Source organism: Tachyglossus aculeatus, chromosome 8 (genome assembly GCF_015852505.1).
Source record: "Tachyglossus aculeatus isolate mTacAcu1 chromosome 8, mTacAcu1.pri, whole genome shotgun sequence".
Taxonomy (NCBI): Eukaryota; Metazoa; Chordata; class Mammalia; order Monotremata; family Tachyglossidae; genus Tachyglossus; species Tachyglossus aculeatus.
In genome coordinates, this window is record NC_052073.1 from 18,654,590 (window position 1) to 18,672,056 (window position 17,467).

The 17,467-nt window shown below is 43.9% G+C and overlaps 1 long non-coding RNA gene across 1 annotated transcript; it reads left to right on the forward strand.

Annotated features, from left to right (window-relative positions):
* Positions 1 to 10,584: 10,584 nt before the first annotated feature.
* On the forward strand, positions 10,585 to 17,164 carry LOC119931842. The gene is made up of 3 exons (XR_005452158.1): positions 10,585 to 10,660; positions 13,108 to 13,243; positions 16,941 to 17,164. It is a non-coding gene; the product is annotated as an uncharacterized LOC119931842 (long non-coding RNA).
* Positions 17,165 to 17,467: the final 303 nt, after the last annotated feature.

Sequence of the window (17,467 nt, forward strand, 5' to 3'; positions counted from 1 at the left end):
GCGCACTTGCCATCTCCTGCACAAATCTGGATTCGTTGCTCCTGAGGCACTTCTGTCTGCCACCAGCTTTGCTCACCTTCCCTCAGCTGCCACCATTATTCGCCATAGCCACTGCTTCTTCATTTCCACTTCTCTGCCAACACGGGTTCTATGCTTCTCTTCTGCTCTGCTAGCGCCTTTATGGGAGGCAACTGACAGAAGATGGAAGAGGGGTGGCAGTGGTCCCGTCCCCTAAGGTCCATCCTGCGGAAGAGGATGGATGGGGTGTGGGTGTGAATAGTAGTCTAGATCTCAAGCCCATATAGAGATGATTCTGGGGGAACAGAATAGTAGTCTAGATCTCACGCCCTGTATGGCATGCAGGCAATAGCCCCTGTGGAATCAGTGTTTAAGTGGGAGGGAGGGAGGGAGAGTGTGTCTATAGCTCTGTAATTTGTCCGTGAGTGAGAGAGAAGTTAAAACCCTATCCACCCTTAAAGGTCTGGTGTTGGGCTCTGGGGGCTTCAAGCTGTTCCGTCTGCCTGAAGGAGCATGGTTGGGAATCAATCAATCAATCAATCGTATTTATTGAGCGCTTACTATGTGCAGAGCACTGTACTAAGCGCTTGGGAAGTACAAATTGGCATCACATAGAGACAGTCCCTACCCAACAGTGGGCTCACAGTCTAAAAGGGGGAGACAGAGAACAGAACCAAACATACCAACAAAATAAAATAAGTAGGATAGAAATGTACAAGTAAAATAAATAAATAAATAAATAAATAAATAGAGTAATAAATATGTACAACCATATATGCATATATACAGGTGCTGTGGGGAAGGGAAGGAGGTAAGATGGGGGGATGGAGAGGGGGACGAGGGGGAGAGGAAAGAAGGGGCTCAGTCTGGGAAGGCCTCCTGGAGGAGGAGAAACCCGAGACTACGGACATCTCTGTGACGTGGTCCGCAGCCCAGCAGAAGGTGCCCAGCATCCACTCTTCGAGGAAGGTGGCTTTATGTTTTCAGAGTCTACAGCATGATGGTTGTGGCCTTGGCATGGTGGGGTGGGGAAAGGTCTGGAGCTGTGAGGGAGGGACCCTGATCCTCAACCATCCGTGTGACCAGAACCTGGTCCTAGCTGCTCACTCACGCAGGTGATGGTCAAGGACAATATCGGGGTGAGAGTGTATCAGGGAGTGTGGGGAAGAATCTAAGACTCAGAGAGGCGCCCCGCTGCCCCGCAGCAACCAGAACAGAAGAAGAAGAGCCAGAAAAGATCCCAGCTCAGATGGCCGGAGGCCATGGGGAAAACAGGCAGAGACGGGAAGAAAGAGAAAGGAAAAACTGTTCTGCTCCCCGCCCTCAGAAGCTGAGCTGAGCAGGGGATGGAGCAATTTGGATAGCCTTTTCCCTCCCCATCCATTGCCCTCCTCTGCTCACTTGCTTATCAGGAGAAAGCTTTTAGCTTTTAAAAAAGCCAATAAATAATTCCGCCTAAAGAGGGCAAAATCCGTGGACTGAGGGGAGACAGAGAAATGGAAACTATTTCTCTCCCTTCCCTGTTCAGCTTGATTCGGGTCTTTCACCGTCAACCAGGCAGGCGGTCCATCCTGAGGGAGGGAGCAGTCTGCCACTCTATCGCAGTACCTAGTCGAGCACCCTGGCATAGCGTAAATGTGGAATGGATTTCTAATACCTCAACTTGGAGAACATAAAAAGAGTTCATTCCTTTTGTGAGCTGGGCAGAGAAGAGTGTTGCTCTCTATTGGAACTGAACACTAAGAAAGAATCGTGGGGTTTAGTTTGCAAGTGCATGCTGCCCCAAGCATTTTACCCAGGAGAAATGTCAGTTCCTGGCTCAGAGCTTCTGAATGTTCAAATAAATGATCAACGAGGTAAACAAAGTGTGAAACCACATTAAAATTTTCTGGCTTTATTAATAAAATATAGCTACAGTGCTGAGGGAAGGTGGTAAAAGGACCTCCGAAGTACACACATGTGGGTGAATTTTCAGTCTTGGAATGTTACTGGACCTCCTTCGGATTCCTCTGAAACATGTACTTTCATTGTTTGTGTTTGCTCATTGTGAGAGGGTTGGGGAAAATTTAGAAGAAACTGGGATGTGTACTGATTCTTCCATCACGGAGCATGGCTAACGGGACATGCAAACCTAATGTTAACACTCTGCGAACCATGTGGACCAAACCCACACCAGCATTAGTCTCACGTTGTCTACTCGCCGTGCTTTGTTCTCGTCTCTCTTTCTCTGATGACCTCTTTTTCTTTTTGATAGCATTTATTAAGTGCTTACTATGTGCAAAGCACTGTTCTAAGCGCTGGAGAGGTTACAAGGTGATCAGGTGGTCCCACGGGGGGCTCACAGTCTTAATCCCCATTTTCCAGATGAGGGGACCGAGGCCCAGAGAAGTGAAGTGACTTGCCCAAAGTCACACAGCTGACAACTGGTGGAGGTGGGATTTGAACCCATGACCTCTGACTCCAAAGCCCAGGCTCTTTCCACTGAGCCACGCTGCTTCCCTCCTGCCTGACATTCCTTCTCACTTCACATCTGGTAGACCACTGGCTCTCCTCCACTTCGGAGCAATTCTAAAATCACATCTCTTCCACCCTATTGCCCCTTACTTTTACTTTAGCACTTCTGCGTCACCTAAGTACTTAGGCCCTCACCCCCTAAGCATTTGTTACCCCCTCCAGAAGCATTTTATGCACTTGTCTTTAAACCTGGTTGTTTCTCACTGCCTGAAGTTGATTTTAGCATCTCCGGAAAGGGGTCGTATGTACTAATCCTACTTGTAACTCTCTCAAGCCCTTAGTACAATGCTCTCCACAAAGTAAAGGGTCAAATACTATTGATTGATTGGTCAGTCTTCTCTCCAAGTCCACTGCAGAAGCACATTAATCTGATTGAGAAGGAGTAAATTCAGGCTTCTCCTTCCCTCTTTGGCCAGTATCCTCTCCCACTGCTTCATCTTTACCGCCACCTTTTATTTTGTTGCCTGTCTCCCCCCTCTAGACTGAGCCCGTTGTTGGGTAGGGACCATCTCTATATGTTGCCGACAAGCGCTTAGTACAATGCTCTGCACACAGCAAGCGCTCAATAAATACGATTGAATGAATGAATGAGCCCTTAAGACTTTGGGGATCGACTAAGAAGGGAAGAACAAAGTCATTCAATTTCTCCATTCCCTTCTCCGGAGACGGCGGACTATAGGCTGAACGAGGCCTGGAGTAGTTTGACTGTTTTTTCTCGATCTCCTTCCCCTTCCCTCCTGCTCACCTAGCTCAGTCCCCAAGGGGAGTGAAAGAAGCATAAAACTCAGAAAAATGCTTGTAATAAGAAGTCTCATCAAGTCTCACTATAAGACAGTTAAAGCTAGAATATTATGTTTCAGCACAAGCACTCCCTGCTAGTGGTTCTTTTGAATCAGTAAAGTGAGCTAATTTGTCTTTTGCTTTTTTTAAAATAAGGGTTTGTAAGGTGTCGTTTGGGTAACTGGTTGCTCTCTGCAGCAGCCAAAGCCCAGTGAAGCCATTTAGAGCGTGAAGAAGGGGAATAACTAAGTGCCCATTTGTTTGTTTTTTCTTTTTTAGACAATTCTCTAATCTGTGGGAAAATTATTCAATTCCTGCTGGGTTAGGCGTTCGAGATAAGTGTTATTAAATAGGATTAGAAAGAAAAATCTCACCCAATAGCCCTGCCTTTTTCCTATAGGTAGCGTCATCAATTTGCCAGTATTGCGGAAGTATTGCTATCCCAGCCCTTCTCAGTTTCACCTGAGAAGCCCCTTTCATTAGCTAGAAAATAGGTTTGGTAATGTTGGCTCTGTTGAGGAGCAGGCAGGATCTGTTAGCGTTTTCTTTTTTCAAACTGCCAACCAGCTCACCTATGTTGACACATCTATTTGGCCTTATGAGCTTTCTCTGTTTTATGAGAGCTGAATGACGTCTTTTGGAAATGACGAAAGTTCAGAGGTGGTTCAGGAAGAAGGCTATGTATTGTAATTTTCCAGTCACAGACAGAATATAAGATTTCCTGCCATGAGAAGCAGCATGATCTAGTGGATAGAACATGGGTCTGTGAGTCGGAAGGACCTGGGTTCTAATCCTGGCTCTGCTGTGTGACTTTGGGCAAGTCACTTAACTTCTCTGTGCCTCAGTTAGTTCATCTGTAAAATGGGAATTCAGATTGTGAGACCCATATGGAATACGGACTGTGACCAGCCTGATTAGCTTGTATCTACCCCAGTGCTTAATAGAATGCTAGCACATAGCATTTATCAAATGTCATTAACTTTGACCAGCCCGATTAGCTTGTATCTACCCCAATGCTTAATAGAATGCTAGCACATAGTCAGCACTTATCAAATGTCATTAAAAATGAGAAGTCGGAGCCTGTAGACCTTTAGAAAGACAGAAAAATCCTTCTCTTCATTCATTCCACCCCTACTAGAACCATAAACCTTTGAAAAGGTCATCCTGAGAGCTCAAACTATTCTTTGATGGCTGGGCAGGGGCTAAGAGAATGTACGGAAGTTATGAGTCAGTGTTCCCGAGGTTTTTTTTTTTTAAAATGGCATTTATTAAGTGCCTACTATGTGCAAAGCACTGTTCTAAGCGCTGGGGAGATTACAAGGTGAACAGGTTGTCCCACGTGGGGCTCACAGCCTTAATCTCCATTTTACAGATGAGGTAACTGAGGCACAGAGAAGTGAAGTGACTTGCCCAAAGTCACACAGCTGACAAGTGGTGGAGCCGGGATTTGAACCCGTGACCTCTGACTCCAAAGCCCGGGCTCTTTCCACTGAGCCACGCTGCTTCCCAAGTTAACCTTACTCTATCTCACTCTTGATTCTCCTGCTTCCATCCCCTGTTCCCCTGGCTTGGAATGACCTCCCTCCTCCAAGATGACAGATCACACCTCTCCCACCTCCCCAAAATCAAAACTCTTCAATTCATTGGATCCAAATTAATATAAACCCATCTAGCCATCTCTAGCACTTATGTACTTGTACCCATCCTTAGCATTTGAGTGTGTGTATATATGTACATACATCTATTGAGTGTGTGTATATATGTGTATATATAGTACATCTACTATCTAGAGTGTATATATGTGTGTGTGTGTTTATTAAATTGCACATTTATTTGTAAATAATTCTACGTCTGTCTCCTCCATTCGCGTGTAAGCAGGCAATGTCACTCACTTTTTGTACTTCCCAAGTGCTTAGTTAGTACTATGCACTGCAGCCAGTGGGTTTGCTCAAATGCTATTACTACTTCTATTACTTCTACTGCTACTACATTTAAAAAATATAGTTAGACTGAGGGGATTAGCTTCCACAAGATGCTGAAAAATTACCTTCTTGAGAAGAATGTAGAAAGTTTACATTAGGCCTTTAGAAAAAGCATTTGGTGCACTAATGTAGTATTTCCGTGTACTCCAATACAAAATCTCCATCTCTGGAGCTTTTTAAGACTAGGATAGATACAACACGAAAGTTTGGATTTGGATATTTTTGAATAGCATCCATTTTTGTGGCCAGAGGGTAGTTTTTGTTATTATTATTGTGTTAAGTGCTTGTTTTGTGGTAAGTGCTGCAGTCAGTACAAGATAGAGAGTTCAAAGACAGTCCCTGATTCTACAGGGGGCTCACACTGTAGGTCAGGGAAGACAGACACATAAAGGACAGCAAATTATAGAAAGCAAGTTACAGAGAAGGGGAGGGATTTAAAATTTGGCAAAGTTAAGAACAGTAACAGTACTTTACACGCAGTAAGCGCTCAATAAGCAGAATTGGTAGACATGTTCCCTGCCCACAAGGAGCTAGAGGAGGAGAGAAGAAACCTCCCAGCTAACGAAATCCAGAAAACTAGATAACACAACTGCAGGCACAATAGTATTTCCTAAGCACCTACTATGTGCTGAGCACTGTAGTGAGTGTTTGGGAACGTGCAGTGCTAGTAAAAAACATGGTTGCAAGGCCTTTACAGTGCATGAATGAGATAAGTGGACATAGATATATGCACAATAGGTAAAAGAGTAAGAACATGATGACAAATAATAAAAACCGCAAGCAATTACATTTATAATAAGTAAACAGGTAAACACATACTCCTCAGGAGGCTGATCAGGCAGGAAGGGAAGAAGCTGCAAAAGGCTCCGGAAATGGTGGCTTATGTAAGTGATGGAGGGGGGAATGGAGAGAGGAATTCTGCCACAGAAAGGCAACATTTTTATTTTTTTATTATATTAACAATGTGTTAAGCGCTGTTCTAAGACCTGGGGTTAATCAGTTAACAAGTCAGATTAGACCCAGTCCGATATGTGGCTCGCAGTCTCAGTAGGAGGGAGAACAGGTATTAAATTCCCATTTTACTGAGGTACAAAGAAGTGAAATGACTTGCCTAAGGTCACACAGCAGGCAGGTGAAAGATCTGGGATTAGAATCCAGGCCCTATAATTCCACTAGGCCATACTGCTTCCTTTGCAAGCCAAGGATGGAAACACTTCCTTTTACAAAATGGATCTTACATTACGGTTTGTTTTTGGGGGCGGAGGGGGGTTGCTGCTCTGGGGTGTCTACACTAAAAGGGTGGATTCAAACACATTCCATTTTCTTTGCTCCAGGAAGTGGGAAAGAAAGGGCAATAATTGTTGAGTCCCAACAGGAGAGGTCAGTGTGAGCTTGTCAACACAGCTGCCAGGGAAAAGAAAGGGGAAAAAGAAACAAGCCGTAAAAGACAACACAATGTCCGGGCACATAAACTCCCACCCACTCTCAACACATACACACACTACAGGAGGCAAATTCCATTAAACCAAATAATGTTGCTACTTGAAAAGTTTGTAGCTGGAGGGAAGCATCACCATTCCTGCAAGAGGCATCCCGATCCTGAACAAGGGAAAGTGAAACAGTTTGGTTGATTCAAAGCCCAGGGACGTAAGAATTTTGTATTGTTCCTTGACTTAGAAAGGATAACTGGTCTAGCTATGGTTCCCTTCAGAGCTTGTGTGTAATAATAATAATTATGGCATTTATTAAGCGCTTACTATGTGCAAAGCTCTGTCTACCTACGGTTCCCTTCAGAGCTTGTGTGTAATAATAATAATAATGGCATTTATTAAGCACTTACTATGTGCAAAGCTCTGTTCTAAAGCGCTGGGGAATTTACAAGGTGATCAGGTTGTCCCACGGGGGGCTCACAGTCTTAATCCCCATTTTATCAATCAATCAATCAATCAATCGTATTTATTGAGCGCTTAATATGTGCAGAGCACTGTACTAAGCGCTTGGGAAGTACAAATTGGCAACACATAGAGACAGTCCTACCCAACAGTGGGCTCACAGTCTAAAAGGGGGAGACAGAGAACAGAACCAAACATACCAACAAAATAAAATAAATAGGATAGAAATGTACAAGTAAGATAAATAAATAAATAAATAGAGTAATAAATATGTACAAGAGGAGGAGGAGGTAACTGAGGCCCAGAGAAGTGAAGTGACTTGCCCAAAGTCACACAGCCGACAAGTGGCAGAGCCGGGATTTGAACTTCAAAGTTCAAAGTTGAACTTCCGCTGAGCCACGTTGCTTCCAGGTACGCAAAGTCTTGTCCTCTCCCCCGCGCTCAAGAGGATGTTGCAGGAAAATAATGAGTCTTCAGGCAGCTCTGACAGTCTCCCACTCAGGCCTCATGCTTTATCCATCAATCAAGCAAGCAGTAGTATTTATTGAGTACTTATTCTGTGCAGAACACTGTTCTTAGCTCTTGGGAGAGTACAACAGAGTTCGTATGCATGAACCCTGCCCTCCAGGTGCTTACAGTATACCAGAGGAGACTGACACTAAAATAAATTGCAGGTAGAGGGAAGCAACCATGAATAAAATCAATCAATCAATCGTATTTATTGAGCGCTTACTATGTGCAGAGCACTGTACTAAGCACTTGGGAAGTACAAATTGGCAACATATATTTGGCAACATATTGGCAACATATATATATATATTAAAAATATATAAATAAGTGTTTTGGGGGAGGGACAAGGGTGAGTTCTCAAGTGCTTATTTTATTTTGTTTGTACTATTTATTTTATTTTGTATGTTTGGTTTTGTTCTCTGTCTCCCCCTTCTAGACTGTGAGCCCACTGTTGGGTAGGGACTGTATATGTTGCCAGCTTGTACTTCCCAAGCGCTTAGTACAGTGCTCTGCGCACAGTAAGCGCTCAATAAATACGATTGATTGATTGAGTGAGTGAGTGAGGACTCAAGTGCATAGGTGATATAGTAGAAGGGGAAATAAGGTGGATAGATGAGTGGTTAATCAGGGAAGACTTCCTGGAGCAGATATGATTTTTAGTAAGGCTTTGAAGATGGGGAAAGCGGGAGTCTGCCTAATGTAAAAGGGGAGGGGGTTCCAGGCAGGATGGTGAGATAGTGTATATATGTATATATGTTTGTACATATTTTTTACTCTATTTTATTTGTACATATCTATTCTATTTATTTTATTTTGTTAGTATGTTTGGTTTTGTTCTCTGTCTCCCCCTTTTAGACTGTGAGCCCACTGTTGGGTAGGGACTGTCTCTGTATGTTGCCAATTTGTACTTCCCAAGCGCTTAGTACAGTGCTCTGCACATAGTAAGCGCTCAATAAATACGATTGATGATGATGATGATGATAGTGGGGATTGAGCACCTTAAAGCTGCTGGTTAGGGAGGGGGGAGTCCTACATAGAACGATATTTTAGGAAAACGATCTGGACAGCAAGAGTGATGTAGGGACTGGAGAGGCGAGAGACTGGAGGCAGTGAGGTCAGTGAAGAGGCTGATGCAGTAGTTGACATGACAAGTGCTTGGACCAGCCTGGTGGCAATTTGGATGATGTGGGTTCTCAAGATAAAACTTACAGGATTTAATGGCTGAATGAATATGCAGGTGGAAAGAGGTGGCAAGGATAATGCCCTGGTTGTGGACTTGTGAGACAGAGAGGATGACGGCGTCGTCAATAGGGTTGGGGAGGTTGAGTGAAGGAGAAAGTTTTTGAGAGTATGGTATTTCTTGATTTATTGAGCATTTACTTCGTGCAGAGTGCTCTACTAAGCACTTGGGAGAGTACAAAAGTCGGTAGACAAGTTCCCTGCGCACAGTGAACTTATAGTCTAGAGGGGGAGGTAGACATTAGTATAAATAAATTACAGATATGTACATAAATGCTATGGGTGGGGTGAATACCAAATGCCCAAAGATCACAGATCCAAGTGAGTAGATGACGCAGAAGGGCACAGCACGGCTTAGTGGGAAAAAACATGGGCTTTGGAGTAAGAGGACCTGCCACTTGTCTACTGTGTGACCTTGGGCGGATCACTTCACTTCTCTGTGCCTGGTACCTCATTTGTAAAATTGGGGATTAAGACGGTGAGCACCGTGTGCGACATGGATTGTGTCCAACCTGATTAGGTTGTATCTGATCTTGTCAGTGTTTGCACTTAAAAAATACCGTTTAAAAAAGAAGGAAGAGGGAGCTAGGGAAAAGAGGGCTTAATTGGGGAAGGCGGGGAGATGGGGAGTTCAGTTTTCTCCCCTCCATCCAAGACTTTTCTCCAATTCCTTCTCGTCAGCATCACAGTCGACCTAGGCTCTGCCCCGTTCAGGCCCCCCAGTTTAGCAGTATGGTGTGGTGGACTTGACTGCTATGTGACCTTGGAAAAGTCAGTTAACTCCTCTATTCCTCCGATACCTCATCTGTAAAATGGGGTTTAAGACTGCGTGCCCCACGTGGGACAGGGACTGTGTCCAACCTGATTAGCATGTTTCTTACCCCAGGGCTTAGTACAGTGCCTGGCACATAATAAATGCTTAACAAATATCATTAAAACCCCCCTCCACAAAATCCTCATTTGTCCATTTTCCAGATCCTACCCGTTCTATTCTTTCTCTTTGGTTTGGGTGACTTAAAAAAAATGTCTTAAGCTGAAAGCTGACAGTCAGTCAATCAGTGGTATTTATTTAGCACCTATTGAGTGCTAAGCCTCGTACTAAATGCCTGGGAGAGTTTAAAACAGTAGTAAGACACATGTTCCTTGACCTCAGGGAGCTTGTAGTCTAATGGGGAAATAGACAAAAATGATTTACAAAGAACAAGAGCAGGAGGAAGAAAAAGGACACTGCAGGAAGTAGGAAAAATGTATCAGGATGAAATAGCTGGATAAATAATTGAATGCCCCAATTCCTATCGAAATGTAAGGATAGGAAAAAAAGTGCCTAGTCAGTGTTGGATTGATGTGATATGAATTTATCAAAGAAGCCTTCCTGGAGGAGTGGAGTTTCCTTTTTTATGATATTTATTAAGCACTTACTCTGTACCAGTTACCAAACTAAATAATAGCTGATCAGCTAATAATAATAGCATAATCAGCTGGGACACAGTCCTTCTCTCACAGTCTCAATCCCCATTTTCCCGATGAGGTAACAGAGGCCCAGAGAAGTTAAGTGACTTGCCCAAGTCACACAGCAGGGCTAGGATTAGAACCTAGGTCCTCTGACTCCGAGGCCCATGCTCTTTCCACACTGTTCACGCTCTATTCCAGGAGGCTTTGAAGATGGGGAGAGCACCAGTCAAGTGGATCTGAAGCAAGGAGGGAGTTCCAGGCCGGGGGAACACGGTGAGTGAGGATTTGGAGGAACGGGAATTGAGAATGAAGTAAAAACCTGCTTGGGAGAAGCAAAGAGTGCTACTTGAGGGCAGGTCTGAATTGCAATAGCTACTCATTTTTGATGGTCCGTCTGTCATGAACCCCGCCCCAGGGATTGCTCTCCCTTAATATCAGCCACTCTACCTACGAGCCCTTCACCGATCAATCAATCAATCGTATTTATTGAGTGCTTACTGTGTGCAGAGCACTGTACAAGTTGGCAACATATAGAGACAGTCCCTACCCTACAGTGGGCTCACAGTCTAAAAGGGGGAGACAGAGAATAAAACCAAACATACTAACAAAATAAAATAGAATAGATATGTACAAGTAAAATAAATGGAGTAATAAATATGTACAAACATATATACATATATTCAGTCGTGACCCCTTCCTATCAATCAATCGATTGTATTTATTGAGCACTTACTGTGTGCAGAGCACTGTACTAAGCGCTTGGGAAGTACAAGTTGGCAACATATAGAGACAGTCCCTACCCAACAGCGGGCTCACAGTCTAAAAGGGGGAGACAGAGAACAAAACCAAACATACTAACAAAATAAAATAAATAGAAGAATAGATATGTACAAGTAAAATAAATAAATAAATAGAGTAATAAATATGTACAAACATATATACATATATACATATATACAGTTGCGACCCCTTCCTATCAATCAATCAATCGTATTTGTTGAGCGCTTACTGTGTGCAAAGCACTGTACTAAGCGCTTGGGAAGTACAAGTTGGCAACATATAGAGACAGTCCCTACCCGACAGTGGGCTCACAGTCTAAAAGGAGGAGACAGAGAACAAAACCAAACATAGTAACAAAATAAAATAAATAGAACAGATATGTACAAATAAAATAAATAAATAAAGTAATAAATATGTACAAACATATATACATATATACAGTCGTGACCCCTTCCTATCAATCAATCGTATTTATTGAGCTCTTACTGTGTGCAGAGCACTGTACTAAGCGCTTAGGAAGTCCAAGTTGGCAACATATAGAGACAGTCCCTACCCAACAGTGGGCTCACAATCTAAAAGGGGGAGACAGAGAATAAAACCAAACATACTAACAAAATAAAATAGAATAGATATGTACAAGTAAAATAAATAGAGTAATAAATATGTACAAACATATATACATATATTCAGTCGCGACCCCTTCCTATCAATCAATCGATCGTATTTATTGAGCACTTACTGTGTGCAGAGCACTGTACTAAGCGCTTGGGAAGTACAAGTTGGCAACATATAGAGACAGTCCCTACCCAATAGCGGGCTCACAGTCTAAAAGGGGGAGACAGAGAACAAAACCATACATACTAACAAAATAAAATAAATAGAATAGATATGTACAAGTAAAATAAATAAATAGAGTAATAAATCTGTACAAACATATATACAGGTGCTGTGGGGAAGGGAAGGAGGGATTTGACTCTTTAATTTTGGGCGCTCAAATGACATGTTCCAAAAGTGAAACCAAACACCAATGTTACAGTGGAAAGCTTTATTTTATACTAAAAACGGGGTTAGGCACGCACACCCTCCACCCCCCAACACCTATAGTTATCAATCCAACTGGTTTTCCCCAAGTCTTTGTGAAGATGATCCCACGTTGGAGGAGGTTCAAGGAGTCTGACCTCCCGCAGTTCATCATCCTGGTCCAAGTCTTAGGTGCTATTTTTGGCCATGGCAGCAGTAGGTATCTTAGTGCATGGCTTAGGTGGTTTCATGCCAGGTGAAGCGGGCCAGTTCTTTCTCCTTTTTACTCCTTTTGTGGTGGTGGGGAGTTGCGGCAAGGGGCTGCTCAGGATTGCTTGCTGTCTTCTGCTTGTTACTGGGTAAGCCAAGGCGGGGATGGTGACCCCTTCCTTCCCCTGTGCTTATCCCCTGTGGGCATAGCCCCATCCAGCAGTCTTTTTCCTGCCCAGCAGAGCAATTTAGCCCCGCCTCAAGACCTCTGCATAGCAATTCAGTTTCCCTCCGACAATTCAGGTCCTCAAAACTTCTCAGAAAGATAATACAGTTCTCCAATTCCTCCGTCGGCCTTGTTGCTCCTGGGGTCCAATAATACAAGATGGAGTCACTCTTGCTCACCACACCCTCTTACTCCCCCGGCTTCCCAAAGTGAGTATCAGGAGTTTGCTTAAAAGTCCTGTGCTTTCTTCCCAAGCATGTGCCCCATGGAAAAATCTTCCTCACTACCCTCAGCTCCAGAGAGGTGGGGGTCAGGCAGAGCCTATTGCTGCACTTCTTGAGCACACAGTGTCAGACCACTGAACTTGGTGAGAAACTTTGGGCCGAAGTGTCAGACTTATTAAGACCGCTGCAAATCTCTTATGTCTCTAGGAAATCTTACCTATCGGACTCGTTCCTGTTGTCTCTTCTCTTGGGGAATATAGGGTTGGATGGCTGAGGAACAACAGAGGAAACCTTGGTGGCAGTGCTTAACTAAAATCAGCTTGAAAACCACTTGTCCAACAGCAGCCAAAAGGAAACCTAGAGCCACTGATGTGTTAGTGTCCTGCCTTTGTCCTGGTGAGTCATAGTGGGGAAACTTTTTAATGATAATAATAATAACAGTGGTATTTGTTAAGCATTTACTATGGCAAGCACCGTACTAAGCCCTGTGGTAGATACAAGATAATCAGGTCCCATATGGGGCTCACAGTCCTAGTAGGAGGGAGAAAAGGTATTGAATTCGCCCTTTCCAGATGAGGGAGCTGAGGCACAGAGCAGTGAAGTGACTTGCCCAAAGTCCCACAGCAGACAAGTGGAGAAGCTCTCCTCTGACCGCTTGGCCCGTGATCTTTCCACTAAGCCACATGGCTTCTCATGCACCTTCTTATCCATCCTGCTCACATACAGTACTTTCAGACCCAACCCTTCAAGTGGTAGAGCCTGTTCCTTCAGCACCATTTTGTGTGTGTCCAGAGAAGGAGATCAGTGATGATGCAATCAGCCCCGTCTTTCCAGCCTTTTCTTTCGGCGGTGGTAAAGATAGTTTCAAATCCCTCAAAGGAAAAAAAAAATAGACTAAGGATAGGTCTGGAGAATTGAGGTCTAAAATTCATGTTGGCTTGACTTATCCCGGTACTTCGGAGGGGGGGAAAAAACACCCCTTGTACATGTAATATCAGAATAATTGAAGTCAAAGTTGATCAATTGAGCGGTAAGCAAAGTCCATTTCCAGAACTGCTTTCTTAACCTCTAGGAAGCATAATGCTTCTGGAAAGGAGCTCAAGTTCAGAGGAAGACAAGACTGTTTTTGAATAACTTCACTCTGGGTAGTCTCCTCTGCCCCCTCACAGTTCTGCTTTTCCCATGAAAGGCGGTAAATGGGAAAGAGAGCGCCAAGTTCTCCTAGCCCAGAACACCTGCTTCAAATCAACCATAAACGGTGAAAAGGCAGTGGAAGAAAGCAGCTGTTCAGACTGAGCACAAGTAGAGGAAAAACATATGACCCAAAGGCCCCTTTTCCTTTCATTGGCAAGATGTTCTCACATCATCTCATCCTCTGGTTGAGCTGAAGGGAGACTGATAAGGGGGAGTGACCGCTCCATCTGGCAACTGTCAGTGGCCCCAAGTCCTTCCTCCTGGAGTGAGCCGTCAATCACATTTGCTGCCAGTTATAAACTCTTCTATAGACTTCAGATTTGTTTCCCTTTGCCCCGTCACCCAGCAAATAAATGGCCAGCAGCTGGAATGGAGTGAAAAACACTGGAATGGGATACGAATCAAGGATGTGGAGTGAAAAAAAAATGGCTCAGTGCAGAGGACGTTAACTGCCCCTTGTCCAGTTAAAAAGATCAGGCATTAGTATGTGTCACATGAAGTGTTTTTTTTTGTAAAGACCTTCACACCCCATCCCTTGGAGAGAGCCCAAGTTCATCAGATGGACTAGTCTAAATTGACCTCCAGATTCAGAGAGCTGGATGGGACTTGAGAGTTCATACCGTTCAACCCTCTGCCTTTGGAACAGATGATCATTTATTCTTTTCTGAAAAGATCTGTTGGAATGGGGTCTCCACATCCTTGATTCGTAGCCCATTCCAGTGTTTTATTCCCCTGATAAGCAAGTAGTTTTTCTTGACGCTCAACCAATTTCTTTCAAGTTTTAATTAAATTTCAGTTCCTCTTCAATCCTCAGTGGACCTGGGGAATAACTAACCCATTCTCTACACAGAAGATGTCCGCAAAAACAGTAATTAGGTCACCTCATAGACTTCTGAGTGGTGAAGGGATTCAGCGAGCCGAGCTTCTAATACAAGAAGATCAAGGAGACAGAGTTAAGCAGGGGGTCCCCACAAGAGAGTCACTGGTGTGAAATGGCATTGGTGGGCTCAGCCCAAGTGTCTGCTGAAACCGGTTCCTACTCCACTCCACGGTCACCCATTGGGCTGGTTCTTGTCTGAGTTCTTGCTCCAAGCAGGTAGTGGCTGGGCAGAGCATCATCTTTCAGCCGATGCAGATTGCTTCATTTTCTGGATTGAAAACATTCTTGCTTTATTGCTGCTAGTAGATATTTGAGCAGTTGAAACAGGTTACAAGTAAAGCAAAGATGAAACATGGAGAGCAGATGACACAGAACTGGGAGTCAGGAAGTCTCATGTCCTCCCCCTGGCCTGAAATGCCCTCCCTCTGCACATTTTATTTTGTTAACATGTTTTGTTTTGTTGTCTGTCTCCCCCTTCTAGACTGAGAGCCCGCTGTTGGGTAGGGACTGTCTATATGTTGCCAAACTGTCTATATGTTGCCCACTTGTACTTCCCAAGCGCTTAGTACAGTGCTCTGCACACAGTAAGTGCTCAATAAATACGATTGAATGAATGAATGAATGAATCATCAACCTGACAGGGCTGAAAGCTCCTTCCTCCTCCTCCTCTTCCTCTCCCTTTTTGTGCAAACCACTGGGCCACCAACCGAGCCTGCCATCTGAGAGAGAAGCTGCCCAGGCCCCACATTTTCGGGACTTCTCATTAGCCCTTGCATCAGCCCAGGAAGAGTGAAGAGATGAATATCAGCAGCATGAACCATCTCAATTTCTAGAACATTAGGAAACTTGTGGCTACGGCTGCCACTCTGACCCCTGGGACTGTTGAACTTTGAGCTGCAGAGAGGAGGAAACTCTACATCTTTAGTCACAGTTCTCTATTGCTCTTATTATATTTATCATTGTCTTACCCCTAATATTATTTTTATAGTTTCATTTTGTATTATGTGTCTGAGCCAATCCTTTATTCTTAGGTGTGGGGGCCAGGGACTGGGCCTAATTCTTACCTGTATATTTCTTTCCAGCACTTTTTGCCCACTGCAGTCACTTAATAATTTTTTTTACTATGATTAGTACTACCACTATTACTGTTAATAATGATATTCCCGTGAATTTTCTGTTTGGCTTTGATAATCACTGAACTTCTCTGTGCCTCAGCTTCTTCCTGGTTTGAAATGAACAAACAAGAACAAGAGCTATCGTGCAGTTTGTGTGGGTGATTAATAGCATAGATATCAGATCAGCATTCTGTTTGTGGGTTTTGGATCAGTTATTTGGCCTGCTTCAGCTCCTTTATAAGGTTTATTTACACTTCAGGCAAACATGCAGCAAAATGTGAGTCCCATCTTCAGTGTCTCTTCAAGTAGCATCAGTGCTTTGCTTTTCCTTGGACAAAATGCCAAGGGAACACTGCCATTACCCCAGGTTAGCTCTTCATCTTCCTCTGGTGAGCAAGAATTCCAGCCTTTTCCTTCCCTCCATCAACTAATGGCCTGTAAGGGAGAAGGCAAAAGCAAACTTTGAAGGGCTACTTAGTTCCAAGGTACAGTAATTGTTGCGCTCGTTATCACCAGGCAAAGGGTTGAAACTAGATTGACATTTCCTGAAGTCCTTGCCATTATTACAAATCCTACTCTTCTGTGTTTTCTCATCCATTGACGATGGTATTTTGCCTGCCATCTTTGGTTGAGTTCATTTAGTTGGAGGAAAGAAGGCTATTTTGTGACAATCTGAGCCAGCTCCCAGTTGCATACTAATGTTTTCTGGGGTGCATATGCGAGCAGAATAAGTCCCAACCCGTCCAGACTTGGAATTTAAAAGGCAAATTCTGGCACCGGCACGTCCACAAACAATTGCTGCACAAGCAGTGGCAACGCTGAGCTGAATAACTAGTCATTATTATTATTAGTTTCAGATAAAAAAATCCTTTTTAAAATAAATGGGCCACTCGTGTATTTCCAGATTTTAAAATATGCCACCAATACGCCACAAGACTCTGAAGAGGTGTGGCCTTGTCCCAACGGCAAGCGGGAGAGCAGAGGGGAGAGGAGTATGCTCAGTTTTGACAAAACACCTGCTTTCACTGCTCATTTTGGGGTAGACCGCGACAGCAGAATCAGGGAACGTCCTTCCGACAGCGTACGTTTGACTGGGTACACCGTGATGCGGTCTTGGAAGAAACTGATGTGCGCTTGTACGTGACATCTGACCCAAGGTGAGTTCTAAGTTTACCTTCATGTGGGTTTCTGCAAGAATGCCATCCCTGTATTACCTGCATGTTTTGTTTCTCCAGATCTTGCCTGCTGCCCCTCCTCCAAGGGGAGTGTTTTTCACCTTAGGCCATGGCCCCTGGGGTGTTTCAGATTGGCAGGAAGGTTCAAAAGTAGAAGTAGACTGTATTGCTAGGGGAAATCTCTGAATTGTGGCTAAACTATTTGAATATTAAGTGCTCTGTGCACAGTAAACTCTCAATAAATGTGATTGACTGA